Consider the following 14735-nt stretch of genomic DNA (forward strand, 5'->3'; position numbering starts at 1 on the left):
AAGATTTTCTATTATTTTTGTCTGCTGTGATATCATTAACACATGTAAAAATATAATATTTATGTAAATGAAATAGGTACCACTGAGTGTACCATATAATATATTAGCTAGTATAATATTGGTTATTTACAAGGTGAATAACATCTGGGAAATGGCCACTTGCAGGGATCTATCACATTGTGGGCTGAGGTGTGGATGCTAGCTTGGGATTTAAAGTTTTGGTAGGATGGTGGGCTTTGATGGCTTCTAGTATGGAGTAATGCTCTACCTGTCTGAATCCCCTGCTACTGGAAACTCCTGCTGATCTTTGACTGTTGTATTCAATGTGTCCCACAGCCCAGCTGTTGGTTATCAGTTTGTCAGGTGAGGAATCTTCAAGGGGCAATGTAGCAGGGGCTTGGAAGAGGGGCCCTGCCAGACCCCCACAGGAGGGGCCAGCACAGGGAAAATCACTCCTGGCGGGGCTCAGATGAGCGGTGCCATCCTGACCCACCAGCTGCAAACCATGAAAAAGAAACTTACCCGGCCAAGTCTGGGAACACCACACTGCCCGGCACACTGAGGGAAGCCGCTGGGAAGTGTGGGACTTGCTTGGCAGAGACTGTGTGAGCGGCGCTGCCCTGGTGCTCTGAGGGAACTCTGGGAGAGGGAACCTGCTCCGTAAGGGCCAGAGAAACCAGACTGCTAGGGAAACATCAGGAGAGGCTGACTCACCGGTCAGAGTCCTGAATGAATGGTGCTTCCCCAGTGCACTGAAAGGAGCTCTGGGGAAGGGAGCGGGGACTGCACACCTAACCCAGGGACCATGTGCCCCAAGGGTCTATGCTGATTGGCTGAAGGAAAAGCCCAGGAAGTTTAAAGGAAGAATGCCGAGACAGCATGGAAGGAGGAGGGGACACTGCAGCAAGACTGGGGGGACTCTGCTACAGCCAGGACCCAGCCAGCTGAAACCTTGAGGGATGTCAGAGAGACTGCAACCCCAAGGGAGGAGCCAACCAAATCAACTATTCAGATAAGTGAAACTGGATGGTGGGGTGCTTATGGGTGGCCCCAGCAGCTGAGGAGACGGGGACACCAGGAAGAGAATACTCCAGGGAATGAAGGGTAAACCCTCAGGAAAGAGGGCAAGAGGGGATATTAGGAGCAGAGAGCCTCAGAGGGCCCTAGCAACCTGGGTAAAGGAGGGATTTGTCCAGAGAAATTGAATAAAAGAGCCCACGAGCTCAGAGCCATTATGGACAATAAAGTTGGAGTTCAGCACAGGCTAAGTTTTCTTTTTGTTGTGTCATTCAGTAATCTCAGGCTAGGGAAATATAGCAGGAAGAAGCCAGCCCCCCTGCACACTTGAGTTCTGATTAATTAAGCTAGAGTCAACAGCTGAGACCCAGTGAGGCATCAGAACATGACCTCTGGGACTGGCAGGCAGAAATTCCATCTTCCCAGAATCCACAGATCCCAGAGAGAAGGAAGGTTACCACAACCTGGACAAAACACTCAAGGAGGAACGACTCATTTGGAGGATATGGCCATGGCCATCAGCCAAGCTGGGTTGGAAAGGAACACCAAGGACTAGCGATGCGCGCTTGGTGCTAACAGGATAAGATGACTCATCACCCAAGGGGAAAGGTGCAGGGTGTAGGGGTGGTGGAGCCCTGTAGAAGACTGACCTTACCTGTACGATAACCTGAGATACCATCTATACTCCTGTAGAATAACTTGACATCAAAGATGCGGCAGGAAAGAGGGAGAGAAGATGAGGTAGAGGTCCCCACAATTCCAACGGGATGAAGAGCAGCGAGTAAGCCCGCCCACCCACAGGCATAATGTGTTGTTCAGAACTGAAAAGGCATAGATTATGCAGGTGATAGGAGGTCCCTTGGGAGGAACCATCATGGAGCTGAAGAAGGCCATAGTGAAAAACAAATGTCATGAAGTGAAGTAAATGGCTGTGGAAGGTGAGGTTGGAATTGTTTTAGAGAAGATAAAACAGCTGTGAGTAGGTGTAGGAAGCAGAGAAGGGATGAGGGTGCATCTGTTAGGGTAAGAAGCAGGAATGAAGAACTAAGAAAAAGTATTTTCCTTCTTTCATGGATTTTACTGAAGGGAAGTGTTCCAAGCATTAAAAGGGGTCTTGTCATGTTAAGGCTAACATTAGGGCTGTGCGAAGCTTCAGTTGCTGATTTGATTTGGAGGAGATTCAGACTGATTTGGTGGCTGAATCTCTGAATCAAGATTCAGAGAGATTTGGGCAGTCCCTGCTCACCGCCACAATGAGCTGGACCCGGACTCCATGCTGGTAAGTAGGAGGTGGTGGGGAGCTGGAGGAGGGAGAAGGAGACCATGAGGGGATGCCGGCCAGGCCCCATCCCCTGCCTCTTCCCCCAGCCGTCCTGAATGCCCTCTGACCTCCACCCACTCTCCCAGCCCCATCAATGGCTGCCCCAGCTGGCTCCAGCATCCTGGCACTTCAAAAAAAAAAAGCCCCATACTCACTGACTGCTGCAGCAGCCATCAGGGCCTCTGGGGCTCATGGCAGAGCTCCCCCATGCAGTGCAGGGCATTGTGGGGAAGCACGGATTGCCCCCCTGCCCTGCAGGATCTGATGAGTGTGAGGCACAATGAAAGACATTTTGTCAAGTTCTTGGAAAATATGCCCTGTTGCCCTCACTCCTCCACCACTGCTATAGTCCACTATGCTTCTCAGCAAACTGATGAGCTAGATAGGAAAGGATTCATACACAAAGTCCAGAAACTGAAGCAGATATGCTGCAAATGAGTCTGCAGTACTGGGGAGCCAAATTAACTCCACCTCTTGCCTTCTGCAGTTACTAGTTAAAACTTATAGAAATGTTTTCTTTCTAATAAAATGTACTTTGAATAGCTAAACAAGGCCAGAATCACGAGGCTGTGTGCTGCCACATACACTGGAACGTACAACAACTGAGGCCCTTCCAATGGAAATAATTATCCCTACCTCCTCAGACTGCTGTAGGGATTAATTAATGTTTGTAAAGTGCTACAGAATAGCTAAATAATATTTATTGTTAGGGATGTGCAGTGTTTTTGACACTGTCAAGCATTCGGGGGTTAGAGTTTGTGTTTTGATGTAAAATGTAAAAGTTGTGTTGTATTGTTTATTCAGTCTGTATGTATTTGGAGAATACTGCCAGTGGACTATGATATCATGTCATAAGACAATAATACCCTGCTGGAGAGGTGCCATTGCGAGGCTGAAAAATGTATTGCGCTAACCCCCAAAATGTGATTTTTTTTTTCAAAGCAGAACATGTTTCCTCAATGCTTTGGACAATATTTTACTACAATAGCCTTGTTTTGTCAGTGATTGTGACGGAGGACACGCTTGGGGCTGGGTCTCATGCTGACCCGCCCACCTGTTTCTATGGGGCAGTCCACCCAATCTAGCCTGTCATGACTTTGCTGTTCCCATAAACTGGTGGTATAATGTGGGAAGCTGCCTATACCCAGCCCCAATGCCAGGGGTTGCTATCTGCAGCTCTGAACCTCCTCTACACTGCAGCCCATCCCTTGCAGATGGCACCCACAGGATGTAATCATAACCTACACCATGACTGGTGCTCCAGGGTCTCACAGGGACTCTCACTCCCTCTCTGGAGCAGCCGGTCATTGTGCTTGCCCTTAAGGTCTTCCTTTCATCCCACTCTCAGCCTCTTTGCAGCAGAGGACTTACCAGGATCAGGACTCACCCTAACTCTCTGGCTGATCCCCCTACTTGGCCTCTGGCCCAAACTATGGCCTCAGGCATCCACGTCCATGCCTTGGCCTCTTCCCCACACATGGGGTTACTACTATACCCCGTCTTGGGCCTCTGCACCACATCCCACCCCACCCTAGGTCTTTCTCATCTTCATGATCAACTACTCATGGGCTGGCCCCTGCACTGCTCTTGAGGCTTACTCTCAGTTTGGCCCTACTTACCCAAAGTGGCCACCACATACAGTGCATGTCCTGACCGGCCTCTCCAGGAGTATACTGCATGTAGTGCCCACTTTAGCACGTCTGCTCAATGCCAGATCCAGCAGGTATCCGAGTGGCTGGTCACTCTGGGCGCCACATGTGATGCCAACTCTGGTTACTCCAGAGCTGTGCTGCATGGGGCACCTGCTCTGTCCACTCCAGGACAGATTCTGGATCCAGCATGGAGTGGACATGCGCTGGTGTGGGCATCTCATGGGGTGTGTTGGGAACCCTACATACTGCCTGTGTGTCCACTTGAGGCTCATGGGCAGCACCAGGGGCCAGATGCTATGGCTTCACAAACCATATCTTTGACACCCCTGCCTCAGAGTAAATTAAGCCTGAGAAGGATCCAGATAAGGGGCCAGGGCCTCTTGGTGCATCTGCCATTATCTGTGAACTGCAGTGGGAGAAGAAAACAGACACTTGGGTCAGGTAGCTGCTCCAAAAGAAGTCAAGAAGCTGATTTAAAAGTCACTGCTGGCCACTGTGGCTTTGATCTCACAGCTAGGGAGTACTTCTACATCAGATTCTTCATCCTCACATCTCTTCTTCCCATCTCTGCAGGTCTCTCCAGCCACCCTGCTCCCCCATCCTCAGCTACCTGTGCCACTCAGAGACAGCAGCAAGCCACAGAACTCATAGCTTCCTTTTTTTTTTTTATTCCTTGCTGCAGGCTCAGTAGCACTAACAGTTGCATACATTCAGAACTGCTGTGCTTCCTACCCTTAGGATACCCGCAGTGTAGACTGTCAGCTTTTTCAGCATAGGGACTTTGTCTCCTAAATGATGGTCTACAGAGAATCAAGCCTGCTTCCAGCAATTAACAGATACGAAAGGAAGAAAGAACCTATGATGGTTCAACTTGGGAACAGTATTATTTCCCACTAAAGAGCAGTAATTGAAACAGCTGTGCAGTGTTGCTGTATAAAGCTAGGGCTGCTATACAGGCCAAAATCTACCTGACAGTCATGATTTTAATGTCTATCACATACCTCATTAGGAAGTTTAACATTTAATGGTAGGCATCCCGATTTTGGGTGGCAGTATATGATGTTGCATCCTAACCTCACAAAAGTGATCCAAAATGTAACAACATAATATTATGATCTTGTAAGATTATAGCCACTATTTTGTCTGGCAAAATAGATGCAGTAGTCATGCTTATAAAGTTAATATACTCCACAGATACTGTTTGAATCACAATGTTCAACTTGGACTGGGCAATATCTGAATTAACTGTCTGGTAAGAGTTGACAATTTTATTTTTAATGACAACTAGCAGATGTTGAGTAGCTAGTCTATGTTACCAAAAAAAGAAGCACCCTCAGTTCTAGAGTCTGGATCATTGCCCTTACTCTCTAAATACATATCCAAACAATAAGTGCCTTATGGCTCCCTGTCATTGTTGAAGTACAAGTAACATTGTATTTATTATGTCTGCAATGCCTTATACAGGCATGGTGCTTTATAGACAGGTAAAACCAAAGTCCCCTCTCCAGGGAGCTTAAGAAATTAATCTGATTGTCAGTGCCTACTTAAATAGTTTAATAATAATAAATGCAGATGTTCCCTTTGAGAAAGCCAGCTTTTTCATAGCTCTGGCTTACCCTTGGAGAATGTCTCATACTTTATATAATACATTCATGATTGTTCATCTCGGCCCATTTTAAAACATGAAGGATAAAACTGAAAACATTCAGCATCTAGCTCCTGGTGCTGCCCATGGGCCTCAAGCAGACCCATGGTTTTAACATTCATGATTGTTCTATCTAGAACTATAATGTTTCTTCATCATCATAAATTAAATTCACCTCTCTGATGTGTCTTTCTTTCAAATTTTCCTTTGCAGAAATATATGGCTAACATTTATATGTCAGCACCATAAACTGCTAAAGACCAGTTCCAAAATCTGGAATAGACCTTTCATATTCTATGCAGTCAAGATAACCGAACACAACTAATGGTGCATCTTTAAGAAAAAGCTCCCCAAGTCATATTGTATAATTTGCACTGGGGGCTTGGAATGGATGTTATCAATTTAAATTGGAAAGGAACAAAAGAGCATTGAAGCTACTTTTTTTTTTTTTTTGCCTGGGATACATAAGATAAAGCACCTTCAAATCTCTTGTGCCACCAGTTAAAACAGAAGATGCAAATATCCATCATAACCCAATGCATCTCATTTTCTGTGCTGATGTTGAGATCTGGTCAGTACAGGGATTAAGATTTGCCAATGCTTTGTTTTTTTGAATGGTGACAACAAAATAACCAATGCAAAGCCTAGGAACCCTAAGACCTCTGTAGCCAACTCACTTTCTATTTGCTGGAGTTCCATTCACAGCAAATGTTTATAAAAATAGCCGGAATTCAGCTTTCCCACAGGTTTATTGAAGATGGAAACTGGAGTTTGCCATTAATCATAGTATGGAAGCTACTCTTTGTAATGGAACCTACTATCAGTTGCATCAGGGGACAGCAACGTTTTTGGGCAGAGTGCCAAATACACTTACAACTGTGACTTGTATGATGTTGGTATGCCAGGGATGGGTGGTGGGGGAGCTGTAAGAAGCCCGATCCTTGTTGTGGCAGCAAAGCCCCAGCCCCTTCTCTACCATCCACCCCAAGGTGCTCATGACAAGCAAAATGTCTTTGCATGCCAGGCTCTTGAATCCATACTGAGGGTTGCCTACCCCTATGTTACACCTTGATGGGTGACTTTATCTAGCGTATCTATTTTAACATTAATTACCCCTTTTACAGTAACGGTACTCAGCTCAAGATACCTTGTAACACCCTGACTGACACCTCCTGACCCACCCTCTTGTTTGTCCTGACAAAGTTCTTCCATGGCTTCAGTCCAAATTCCTTAAGCTTTGCTGAATGTTTTCAGTTTTATCCTTCATGTTTTAAAAAAAAGTGTTTCTTCAGAACCCATATAAGTCTTATCCTTGATATTTCTCTTCAACTTGAATGAGGCGGTTGCTACTACCTGGGCAACATCTTTTAACCTAAACTTATTTTACTCCCCACAGGCATATCTGTCACTGACTCCACAGCACTGCTCAATTAAAATGTATCACTATTTTGGTTCCATCTCTACTGAAATCCACATCCACAATTTTCACCCTGCCAGTTGACCCAACCCTGTATCACAACTATCAATTACAGGCCCACACCCTACATTTAATTATCACTAGGCTCTTTTTTTTAACCCATATACTTTCATTACTGCCTTCAGTTTTATCCTGCATGATTTAGAAAAAAAAAAAGTTTCTTCACAAGTCACATAACTTTACATCTTCTGCTTTTCAGGAAAGACTTTATCCTACCACCTGATGGACATGCTATCAACATCTAAGTTTAACTCAAAACCCCTTTTCTCTATTTTTTTGCCTCTCTCTTGTTAAAGCCTTCAGTTAAGTTACAGAAACTGTATGGGATATTGGTGACATTCTGTATGAAAGTAATCAAAACACAGTTGAACTTTATCATACATCCCACTGGAGGGCAATAGGAATAAATGAGCCATCATCTCTCAGGCCCTTTTCATCTTCAGAGATTTACTGCTGCTCCTTTATACCCGAGAAAGGGGGTGTGGAGAGTTTCCTTTAGAAATGTGCCAGAACTCTATTTTCACATATCTTCTGACAAAGAATGCAGATTTATTGTGGTAGCTGTCTCATAATTGCTATCAAATTAAATACATTTAAAAGAGGAGATGACAAACTAAAAGGAAGGAAGTTGGTAATTTCCTGCATCAGCTGCCAATTTGTAATGAACTGAAGAGACCTTTGTGATTAGTTAAGAAAATATCCTCATTCCCTTTTTTAAATGTGAGTGTTTAAATTGCATGAGGTTATTTTGGAAATATCTTCTATTGTTACCAAAGAAATCTCTTCACATCACTAAGTGGAGGGGACTACATAGTCCATCCGATCTTGTGTTCTAAGTGGTTTCTACATACTCTGGGTTGATCTGAATGATCCTCCCATACCTAAATCCTTTTGCATGTCCTGATTTATTATACACTGCTGATGTTACTCTAGCCATTCTAACAACAGCAACTAAAAAGAATGGGACACTAGTTTTACTTAACTTTGAAGTTTCATCTTGCTGCTCGGTATTTATCAGACACTGCCAACACACACACACACACACACACACACACACACACACACACACACACACACACACACACACACACACACACACAAATTCACTAAAGTAACAACAATCAGAGATTAAGAAAAAGGGACATACAATTTTGTTGAGTGTTCTATAAAAGTAATCCATGTTTAGGAATGATCTATATGTCTGGAGGTGCTGAAAGCTTTATTTGAACTAGGGAATCTATCAAAATATTCCCATTGGTTTTAACATCTGCTCTTGTGGGGTATCATACAGATCAAGCTCCAAGCAGATTTTCACATTTTTACCAGTATGAGTTACATTGGTTTAATTGATGAAGCAGTTAAAGCAAATCCAACTGTTGGGGGCTTGTTGGAAAAGTTTTAAGTGTAGGGCAGGTATATGAGTAAAACTCACCTTAGTGCAGAAAACTTTACATAAGATTTACATCTCCCTTTAATGATGAGTGCATCGTAAGTACCTGAAAGGAGCTTAGGTTCATATAATAAGGAAGTCCTGTTGTAAGAACAACAGATCTACCAGAGAAGCAGATCAGTGTGATAGAGAATTTCACCTGAGAGAGCCTGGAAGTAGAATTTAGGTACAGTTCTGAAGCAAAATGGAGGAATTCATTTGCTCTACAGGGTGAGCTGGAATGGTGTGTGAAGTGAAAAACTTTCCAACTCTTGTTAATCACTGTTTGGAGAGATGCCTTTAAATTGCAAATGAACAGTATTCTCAGTTTACTGTACCTCAAAGATAACCTGCAAGTCCTAAGCACACCCAATTAAAGTGAAGTCTAAGCAGACTTTCTTTCTTATTACAAAGAAAATTCCATTTGCCAATTATTAGAAAATAGGTCATTTCACATACCCCCTGGGAAAGCATTGGTAATATTTAAACTTCTCCTTGGGTCCTATTTGAGGTAAAAATCTTGTACCTTGTGAACATTTTGGAAAGTTTAAAAAGGCTTGCTATGAATTTAGCACTCCTAAAAAGCCTTAGATGTTGGATGTTGATTTTTGCCCTGGCGCAGGTACAGCACAGTTACTAGCAGTTAAAGCACTCATGCTGCTCTTCCACTGACCCTCAACTCTAAGCGGTGAGACTCCTGGGAATTGATGGTGGTTCATTTTTCATGCCCATTCAGTCTTTGGCCTCTCTGTTGCTGACAGTTTGTAGTGGTGGCAACTCCTGTCAACAAGGGACAACAAACTGGAAGTGAAAGATTTTGGGCAGTCCATTCTCTATAAATGCCAGGACACTGCAGTTCCCTTAAAACTTATTTTGTCCTTGTTCTCAGACTAAGATCTCCTTGTCATTGGAGCTTTTAAATTTAAATTACCTACAGTAAACACCACTTGCTTTCTTTATACATGTGGCAGGTCTGAGCACCAGGGATGGCCATTACGCTCCCAGTGACCATGTGGCTTCTGCCTAGCTTAGACTCTAAGGTGGACCTCCCTTAATTGCTCGCCTGCCATGCCTTGATCTTATTGGAGTATTATGTAAAGGAGGCTTCCCATGAGCCTTAGAGTGAGCCTTAATCCGTGCAAGTCACTAATAGGTCCCTTTCAGACCTTCCTAGTTTCAAGTGGCACTTAAACTATGCAGGCCCTCTCAGCCTGTCTGCCCCCCCTCTATGGTACCTGTGGTTTTAATGACTCAATGCGTGGCTCCACTCCACCCCTACATCATACCCCAAACTTTGTGGGTGTTATCGTTCACTGATGTCACCTGACATTTATTCCACGTAGCCCTTCCTGGGCTCCAAAATACTCCCAGTTCCTCTCTGGGTTCTTGGACTCTCTGGTCTCACATGCAGCCCCTTTCTCTGGGCTCCCAGATTCCCCAGTCCCATGGTCAGTCCCTTGTCTGGGCTTTTGGAGCCTCCTGTTCCCATACACGGCCCCTCTCTGGGTTCCTGGACTCTGTGCCATCCTCAGCCCCTCTCTCTGGGCTGGTGGACCCCCTAGCTCAACTCTCACCCCTACTGTGGACCATGGACCCTCTGGTCCTGTTTGTAGCCCGTCCTGGAATTGTGGACCCTTTGGTCCGGCTCTCAGCCACTCCCTGGGCTTGGAGAACCCCTAATCCAAGTCTCTTGGCTACCAGTACTCTAAGTAGGCCTTGAGCCTGCTTTAGTGGGGCTCAAGGCTAACACTGGTGTGACTTAATTAAAAGCACCTGCACTCTCTGGCAAGCACCCGAACTGTCTCTGGACTTAACATAAAACCCAGGCCATTTGCCTGTTCAACAAGCCCATCTCTGCCCCAGGTACCTTCCTTTGTTCCCTGGTCTACAGAGTTGCTTCTTCCCTGTCTAGGAGTCCTGCTGCTTTGCTGCTAGGAGCTCCTCACTTCCTGGCTGCCAGGGTGAGACTGCCTGACTGGCTCAGACCCAGAGCTTATATGGCTCAAACCCTAGTCTGATTCAGTAAGGTGAGCCTCTAATAAGCATCCTCACCACATGTAAGCTGCTGCTCAGGCTGCTTATCCCCTTAAAGTGGCAGGTGCACCCCAGTGCCCAGCTAAAATACACCTCTGAAATTTTGTAATTATTAGTTTTTCTAAGGCATTTTAAAGGTATACAGTAACATATGAACACCCTACCAGCATTAATTAAGTCCCAGAGTAACTTTGGGCACTGACAAGTGACATTCTGTCATGTGATCATCACTGAAAGTGCTTTACAGCCATGCCTTTACAGAAGTACATGACTGCTGAATGCTTTAAAGAGTCCAATCCTATGACAAGCTGAACCTCATTAAATGAGGGTTCAGATGAAGGCACTCCAACATGGAGCACCTTCATTGACTTGTGTCAGCACACACCAGGAGCAGAGCCAGGCTGACGCAGCCCAGTCCTGATCCTGGCACTGTTTTCAGAATGGGGGTGGAGGAAGGGAGTGGAGAGAGCTCATTCTGGGGGTTGTCTGCTTGGTGCTGCAGGGTGGGGTAGGTGGAGTGGGGCAGGGGCTCCAAATGACCTGGCTCCACTGTCCAGCACTAGCTGGGCAGTGCCCAGAATAAGTTCCATCCACTCCCTCTCCCCCTTCCCATTTTGAAAACAGCATCGGGGCTGGGAGGGGAGAGGGGTGGGTTAGGGGTAGTGGCTGCAGACTCACAATTGCTCTACACTGCCATTCAATCCCCCAACCCCCTGGACCCAACAGTGAACATCTGCTGGGTCCAAGGGATTGCTGTAACTCATGGCACTTCCTGAGAAGCACCATGAGTTACAGCAGGGAGCTGTGCTTCTGTCTGTGCCCCTTGGTGGCAGGTAAGAATTACAGCTGAGGAAAATGAGGCAAAGCCATGGTAGAGCACAGAAATGATGTAGGACTCCTGGCTCCCTTTTCTATGCCTTACCCCATGACAATATTTTCTTCCTGTACCTTTCAGAACTTAAAATCTTCACACTATAAGTGAATTTCCTTTGGTTTGAGTCTGTATTCCTAGTTTTTTGTTTCCCCTAGAAAGTCACATCTGAGAATAATAAGGTAGTATTCTTGGTATTCTGTGGACACATATGCACTTAGCTAATTGCTTTCTGGTACTCCCTGTACATTGGGACAACACAACCTTGTTTCTCGATGTCTCTCTTCCACCACAGGGCCTTTATATCAACAGCTTTGCAGTGTTATGTCTCGTGTAAAACAAAAATTACTTCCTAACATCCGCCCAACAGTTATTTTTTTGTTTCCTCCCATGTACCATGCTGCCACCTGTTTTAACATTTATGCATGTGCAATTTTAAATTATTAAAAAAAATATCATGGAACATAGCCACAGTGTAAATTCCAACAAAAGACATATGTAATTCAGAGGGGGTTTTTTTATAAATAACTAGGTCAGGTAAAAAAAAAAAAATTAAAATCAATGGCAAAGTAAAATATTCTCTTATGAGAGTAGGTGCTGCTCTCATAAGAGAGCAGTTGTAAAATAGCTGAAGTTGTAATAATTGAAGTTGTAAAATAGCTTCCACTATAACCTGTGGTTTTTTCATTGCTATTTGGGAAACACTTAAAAGTTCCCAAGTTCCTATTATAACAACCATTTTAACTATAATTTGAAGATATTTAAATAAGTCTATTTTCTTGGAATGGGATACAACATGATAGGCTGCTGCTTCTGGGACAGCTTACATTAGGAAGGTAGCAAAAAGGTCTTAATAAAAGACATGAAACATTTCCTTAACAGTACAGACAAGAGAACACTAAAGCTCTGAAAAAAATGGAACTAGCAATTTGAGTCTGCTGATTTGTCTCTACCTAGTTTACTCTGGGTACATCTACCCATGCACGTTATTGTAGAGATGACTAATTAGTTCTACAGTAAAGTGCACTGTTTAAACATGCATCCATATTAGGGTGCAGGTACAGTAAATTAATTAACTGTGCTGTAGTATAGTACTGTCCAGAACAAGTACTATTCTACAGCGGAGTAGTTATATGTGCCGAAATGCACAATTAGATGCTGACCAGGGCTAGCTGGGGTGCTATAGTGTGGTGGCTAGCCCCGCACTGTAGTACCCTCATGGCCTAGTCAGCCCCTCCACAACACACTAAGCCATGGTGAAGCAGTCCTGGGTTGGCAGGTTGACCCTTTGGTCCCCTGCCAGTCAGAGCTGTTCCACACCCGGCTCAACATGCTGTGGTCCCAGGAGTGTGTGTAAACTCTGGTGTGAATTGTGCTGGAGTTTATTGCTATGTGCTAATTGTACATGTAGGTGCACTCTGAGTTTTAAACTGTCCCAATCACTTTGGTATTTGAAGGCAAGATTCAAAATAGGACTTGGGCAGAAAACATATAACTTTGGTGGAACTTTAAGTGCCCAAGTACAAGACAGCAATCCACAAAACCTGCAACTAGACATTTGAAATCTTGAGAGACCCTGGTTGCCTAAAGTTCTTCTATGGCACATGAGTGGAACCACTGTTGCCTAGGCTGAGCTAAGCATCCTGGTACCCACTTTAAACCTAAGACTGTTTGGGATTTACAAACAAGGTATCATACAATGTCTAACATATGCCAACAGCATTCAGTGCATACAAAACATAGTATTCTGAGGAGAAGGGTATGGTGGTGGACATCCACCTTTTGCATAATATTGTAGAAATTAGAGAACTGAGCCATGATGTGGGAGATTGCTGTTATTGGCCTCCCTCAGCTGAGGAGAGTGCCTTACCTGCCAAGTTAATTTCTTAAAGTGAGGATGAGAACTCTCCCCATCCTTCTTTTTGAAACAAAAGGGAACTCCTGCACCTTGGTTCCTGATTCCAACAGCCAGTTGTGCATTTTGCATTGAAAAGTCATTGGAGAAAATGCCATAAACAGTACTGGGTACAGGAATCAGAACCCAGGAATCTCCCCTCCCAAAAGAGTGCTCTCGTCACCAGGCTAGAGTTTTGCAAAGTTGGCAGTCTTGCAGTTTTGGTTCATCCAACAATTTTCTGAAAATGTGAAAATATTTCAGGTTTTTTCAAAAGAAGGATTAGAGATTAGAGAACCCAAGTGAGTGATGATCCATTTAAACCAAGCTATGGCAATTGGCCTCTATACAAAGAACAGCAACAGCAGGAGCAAGATCTCCCTCATCCAAATAGGATTTTAGCCATAAGACATAAATTGAACTACTACCTTTATGAAAATACACAGCTTTACCCCCTTTATTAAAAAAGTAATCACGGAAACCGTAAAGCCAGGTAAAAAATTACAATTAAAAAAAAATCAAACTCAATTAAAAGAAAGCCTTAAAGTCTTAAAATTAGAATTAATTTGACTGTGCTTTACATAACAGGCCAGATCATTAGCTTGTGTAAATTGATGCACCTCTTCACATGTTACCAGGGTTCTGCTGATTTACAGCAACTGACTTGCTGGCATGCTATTTCTTTTACCCGCCTCCTATTTACATGTGTTGCATATGTTATTGCTTTATATCACTACAGTATGTCACAGAATTTATGTGCAATATGATTGAGATAATATTGCTCTTGGAGTCATGACTTTTGGTGATTTTAACTGCGCAAACTTAAGACTGCATTGATCTATACTGCTATTTTGGTCACTGCAGACTATTCCTTGACGTGTAACAACCACAAAGGAAATAAGGAGAAATGATGGCACTGTAACTTCCTTCAGCTTCCCAGCTCATTTCCCTTTAATGCATGTCTAAATAAATAGAAGCCCTTTTTATGGGAGAGAAGTTATGAGCCAAATTCCACCCTCAAATAGACACATAACTCACATAAATGCCAAAAGAAGGCTGGATTGTGTGATGGAAAAACCCAAGAACCAGGAATATCAAGTCTCTCATCCACACCATTACATCCTTCCACCCCTCTGAAAAGACAATGCATGTTCAGGATGTCAAAGATTGAATACATGGGATTGCACTAATATCATCTTTAACTTTAGACTGCCTCCTTTTTGCTGGCCTATTAGCCCTATCTCTATTCATTTTTGTTCTAAATTTTTTAAAGGTTATTAAAAGATGCATTTTTGGTGTAAAACAGTATGTACCTCAGGGCCCGTGTAAAAGTAAGTAACACTACACATCTTTGAGAGGGTAAGAGCTTCAGTTAGGAAGAGCTAAAACAAATGT

At 43.9% G+C, this 14735-nt stretch overlaps 1 protein-coding gene across 2 annotated transcripts in view; it reads right to left on the reverse strand.

Moving 5' to 3' along the window:
* Positions 1–14735, reverse strand: part of LOC102561753 (ADAMTS-like protein 1) — a 744302-nt gene that overhangs the window by 15327 nt on the left and 714240 nt on the right. The gene's annotated exons all lie outside the window — the stretch shown is intronic.

Source organism: Alligator mississippiensis, chromosome 3, assembly GCF_030867095.1.
Source record: "Alligator mississippiensis isolate rAllMis1 chromosome 3, rAllMis1, whole genome shotgun sequence".
NCBI lineage: Eukaryota > Metazoa > Chordata > Crocodylia > Alligatoridae > Alligator > Alligator mississippiensis.